The sequence below is a fragment of the Acanthisitta chloris genome, unplaced genomic scaffold, assembly GCF_000695815.1.
Source record: "Acanthisitta chloris isolate BGI_N310 unplaced genomic scaffold, ASM69581v1 scaffold475, whole genome shotgun sequence".
Lineage (NCBI taxonomy): Eukaryota > Metazoa > Chordata > Aves > Passeriformes > Acanthisittidae > Acanthisitta > Acanthisitta chloris.
Genome location: NW_008671854.1, coordinates 77,305 through 83,164, shown reverse-complemented (window position 1 = coordinate 83,164; position 5,860 = coordinate 77,305).

Sequence of the window (5,860 nt, the reverse complement as noted above, 5' to 3'; positions counted from 1 at the left end):
AGCAGAGCACAGGTCAACTATCTCCAGACTCTCTCACTCCAGATGCTGCTTATCTTGTGACTGAGGGGTGGCTGTCTGACTGGTGCGGGTTCCTCTGCAAAAGCAGTAGTTTCAGTTCTGGTTTTGGGTTTTTTTAAGACAGAGCCTTTGTCCCCAACTTCCCATTCCCCCTGTCGATTTGGGGTATTTTGGTTTTTGAGGTTCTGACGATGCCTGCCCACAGCAGGCTGAATGTTACTCAGTGTGGGGCTGAACTTCATGGCCTCATGTGCTTTTTCTGGTTTGCCTGACTTGTGGGAGGGTGATGGAGGTAGCACCCTGGCCCACACTTGAGCCTCTCCATCTATATATAGATGTATACATGTGATATTTCCACAACTGTAGGTTTTAAGGGCCATATATATTAACAACAGAAAGAAGGTGGTGACTTGCATGGAAAGTTTTTGCCAACATGCCCAGCTATTCATGCATGCCTGAGTCAGCCTGCTCTGTTCTCCTTGCCACATCTGAATTGCCCATCCTCACCAAGTCTGCTAGACAATCCCCTTTGCTGTTCAAAGACATCTCCTTAGCCTAACAGCAAAACTCTAGCTATGGCATTTGCAATTACTTTTTTTTGAATAAATTCTTGTGAGAACACTGGAACAAGTGAAGCCTGTTTTCTATATGGAAACTTGTGTCTTCTATTCTTAGTATCACAAAGTTTCACTCTCCTGTCACCTACCACCTCACCCTTACATACAGCTCCATTTTTTACACCCACAACACTTAGGTTTCACACCTGCTCCCTCCCACTGCCAACAGATCTCTGGCAAGGCAAGGAACAGCACAGGGTTCAAAGACACACTTGGGCCTCAGTGACCCAAGTCACTCAAGCACAGGCACAAAAATAAAACAAACACAAACTTTGCCAATGTTTTAAAGGGACAAAAAAGTACAGTACTTTGGAGAAAAGTGGGCTTAGACAAGACTGCAAAGGGTGTTTCAAAAAATTAAAGTTTATATTAGTTACCAGCAGGGGACAGCAAGGCTTTATACATAGATATCAATCAGCTTATCTGCTCTGAGAGAAGAGACTGTTCAATGTTTAGATATCATTGGGCAAAGGCTTCCAAAAAGAGTCAAGAGTGCTTATAAATGTGCTCCAGAGGCAAAGACCTCTTGAGAAAAAACTGTACTGTACACTTGCACAACTATTACACCATTTGGATAGTCAAATCTCAGTTCTTGAACCTGCTTGCCTTTAGCAACGTGCTCAAATTCAGCCAGAAGTGTAGGATAAGAATAGCAAAGACCTGGACTATCGATTGCAAGAGTCAGTCTTAGATTAGAAATGCACCACTCAATTTAACTTAACCAAAATATCCAGGAAGAGGTTTAATTTTATTTTTTAAAAATTAAGATATTAAGTGCTATTTTACATGCTGAATGGGTTACTACTTGCCCTGAGTTGCTATTTCAGAAGGGCAGATCTGCAGGTTCAATGTCACAGCTGACAGCTCTATACCTTCAAATACTTTAGGGCACCTGCAGTGACAGTACCCACCTATATTTTAGGCAGCTGCCTCATACTCTGATTCTTTGGCTGGCAAAGAAGTTTCAAAATGCATGCAATCATTTCTGATTAAATTGTCCTTTTCCATTATTTCATATCTCACAAGACTTGATGACACTTTATCACCAAAGGATGACAACATTTATGCAGTTCCCCATCACCAACTAACAAAAACCTGCACTGTCTGTCATAAAAATCTTCTTTAAAGGACTAGTGAAAATCCAGAAGTCTTTTCAACCTTGGCATATAAAAAAAAGTGTCCTTTTTGAAACACTATCAATAAGACATTTCTGGTTTGTTAAAAATGCCATCAGAAAAATATGCATTACCCTGTAAAATTCTCAAAATACTGAAAAATTAATGAGAACACTTCCCAATAGCTCTCAGTGTACCCATATGTTGAGGATAATTAAACTGCAGCCTCCTTTGAAAAGGATTCTGCAGAACTAAAGAAGTAAAATTATTCCTACTCTTCATGTACAAAACTAATTCTTTCCAATCCAAGAGCTGTTCACACATGATCCATAGTAAGTGGGCACCAGACCAACAGCCCATAACCCAACAATCAAAAGTATATTTAAAATGTGCATTCTGCACACACACACACGTTCAGCATTCCAAACGTGATCTAGAAGTTCATTTTTGTATTTCAGTTATTCACACTGAGAGGTATTAATGCCCTTGCATACAAAGTGGGCCATAAATACCAGCCCATACCTAGTTTTGATTCCTATGTGTTAAAACTACTGTTTCTAAACTTAGAGGACTAATAAAAAGAACTAAAATTGAGGTCCAGCAATCTCCTCACCAGTAAAAGAATAAATCTGTTTAATTTGTTATGGAACAGATCAACAAATAACTTCATTACAGTCAATAATAGAAATGGAAATACAAAAGCAAGACCTGTTCAAACTAGAGTGAGACACTTGTTAATGACAAGACCATGTTAAGACATGTTAAACTTGCACTGAGACTCTAAATCCAGACTGGATAGCAGTCTAAGAATGTTTTACACACAATTTGAAAGCTTTCATTTTGCAGCATGTCAAACTAGGTTATCAAGGTCTTCTAGGGGTTTAAAATTCTCTCAACCTATTGTATGAATTCCTTTTGCAAGTACTCATTAGCCCTATACAGCTTCTCATTACTTCTGTGATCTGACATCTAGAATCACTGTAGAGCCTACTATAAACCTCATGAACCTTGTAACTCCTCACATGGACTTCAGAATGAGTTGTTGGTTTATTGCCATTCATGAAGTACATGAGATTATAGGATTGTGCCCATTATCTGTTTTTCCATCAGTAAATATTTTCTCATTCAGGCTGAGTGTACTAACATTAATCAAATAATGCTCAGAAAGATAGAACACAGAACACTCTGGCTGCTGGACATTTATTCTATGATGTACACTGGTTGCTATTAACAGCTAGAAACAGACAAACTTCTGGCAGTTGTATTGTTTCACTGTCAACAGGATTTGTAAGAACATGAAAATCATAGCAATGATTAATGAATTTGGCTAAGGAGCATTCCCAGAGCTACATTTTCTCAGATCCCAGTGAAGTCATTTGAAAGTCTGAGAGCTGAACAATTACAAGAACAGAACCAAGTCACACTACCAAGGAATTATATTTCTTAGAGACTTTATCTTTCCCTTATTATCCAAATTCAGAAATTAAACTATGGGTTTAATATAAAAGTACATAAAGATGACCAGGTTACGATGCATTTAATATGGAAGGGAATGCATATGAATGCATCTATGTAATTTTGTAAGTTCACCTACAAACTGAGAAGTTCCAACTAAAAATTGATAGTTATGCTTTCTTTGATATACTCTCTGTTGTGTTCATGAATCACCATGAAAGGATTGAGCTTGGGCTTGTAGCAATGATACCATAATTGGTACATTTGAAAGAAATGCCACTTAAATATATTAAAAATATTTATTTCAATGCCAGGTTTAAAATCTATTTTATCCTTAGATCCAAATGCTGGTGTACCTGAGTTAAAAATCTATTTGACCAGGTCTTTAACACGTTAGAGCCTTTTTTCCTAGTCTTCACTGTTGTAATATTTGTTAAAGCCAAACATGGAATAGTATGTTTGTGAAAAATAGAGTTACATATACTGAAAATGCACACTCTCATTGCTTCAATATCTAGCTACAACCCATCACATTGTAAGTAAACTGAAGAATACCCTTTTCTTTTTAGAAAATGACTTAAAGTGTAATTTAAAGTAAAGCTTTTTTCCTAGTCTTCACTGTTGTAATATTTGTTAAAGCCAAACATGGAATAGTATGTTTGTGAAAAATAGAGTTACATATACTGAAAATGCACACTCTCATTGCTTCAATATCTAGCTACAACCCATCACATTGTAAGTAAACTGAAGAATACCCTTTTCTTTTTAGAAAATGACTTAAAGTGTAATTTAAAGTAAAGGAAAAACTATACCCTTTTCTTTTTAGAAAATGACTTATAGTGTAATTTGAAGTAAAAGAAAAACTAACACCAAAAGATGTAATGAAGACCTATTGGATGGTGTGAACATGGGCTGTCACTTTTTTCACATTAAGGGAGGGTGTTTGTAAATATTGATGTAATAAATACATCAATTGATATATGTCATCAATCAAATAAATTGATATAATAAACAAATGTTGATTGATGACGAGACAGTGGGTAAGTTCAGGTTTGAGTCTGTCTGGCAAGAGCTTGTGGTTATGTGGGACATATGTCTCAAACACAGTTTTTCAGACTACTTGTCTCCAATTTCCTTTTTCCTGTTTGGTCTCCCCTGCAGTGTGGCACTGGGTGGAAGTTGTCTGCTTCCGTTTCACAAGACTGACTAATCAGTCAGGACTTGTCTTAGTCATTTCACTCGATATTTGTAATCTCATGGTGAGACCTTATGAAAAGATGTGTAGGCAGAAGACCTTCAGGACCTCTCTGATATTCTGTTTTATGAGTGGGACACTGTAGTAGCATTGAGGAAGCATAATCTCCCTACATTCACCTGCTAGGTAAAGCAGGAGAGGGTGTAAGTAAGGAAAATGGTAGATGCAGTCATGTAGAAAAAGAAACAAGGAAGAAAAAAATAGTACTTCTCATTTTAAAATTATCTAAGGACAAATAAAGCAAAAAGAGAAAGCACATTTTAAAAGATGTTCCCCAAAAGCAAGGTAAATGAGTCAGTTGTTAACTGTGATGCAGGGTCAGTCCCTCTGAAGAGACCAGTTGTTAACTGTGATGCAGGGTCAGTCTCTCTGAAGAGGCTAAAAACCTAAGTGCTTTGGTTGTTTGTACTGAGCAAATGACTTGGAAAAAAACAATCAAACCCAGGCCGAACTTATCAATTCATGGCAGATCCGTATCAGGTTGAATTAACAGCCTTTTGAGTTCAGCCCTTCTGTCCCATCTACAACCTGAACAAACTCCCCTGTAAACACTAGCTCTTAGCTTGGGGACTGTATGAAATGCAGAAATATAAATATTCTGATAAGAAACATAAAAAAATTAGTCTTTGCTCCAATGAAGCTGTGCCAAGGTTCATTTTACATTTTCTCCTTAAGTTTTTTTTTGGATCTAGGTTGTTCTACTAGCTGCAGTACATCTTCTAAGTCCCATACAAATCTTTCTTCTGACTTCTGTTCCTGCCACTTAGCTTATCAATAGCCAATACAGGTGTAAGTATTTTATACTTTTTCATTCATATATATGAATTATTAAAGGTTCTGCCTTCCTTGCAATGATCTACAGGATCTAAGGCTGTGACTCCATTCCCTCACACTGCTCCAGACAGAAGGTGGGAAGACAAGTTTCTCCATAGTTCACAGAAGAGACATTCAATGCTTACAAAAGCCAAAGCACAACAAAGGATTCTTCCAGTGCCTAAAGCACATGGAAACAGGGTTAAAGCTCAAACCATATGGACCAAGGGTGAAAAATTGTTACTTGCTAAATTAGAGCAAAGAAGGATTCCTTTTTATGCTACCAATAATAAATAGTAATTATTAAAGAGCTTAAAAATCCTTCCCCTGTAAGCAAATAAAGTCCATGCTTATAGTCTGCTACTATGCATTTAATTTTTATTCTATAAAACATCATTATTCTGTTTGTCAAACCTCTATTAGCAACAAGAAAGCTTAGGTTTGGAGTTTTCATCTCTCTGCAATACTTAAGAGACTGAATTATTTTTGTGAATGCTCAGGAAAAGACTGCTGGAACATTCAGGTCACACAGTCTCTTCATATCATGTATAGCCCTTGTTTTATAAACTCAGTAGGGAGGACAGAAA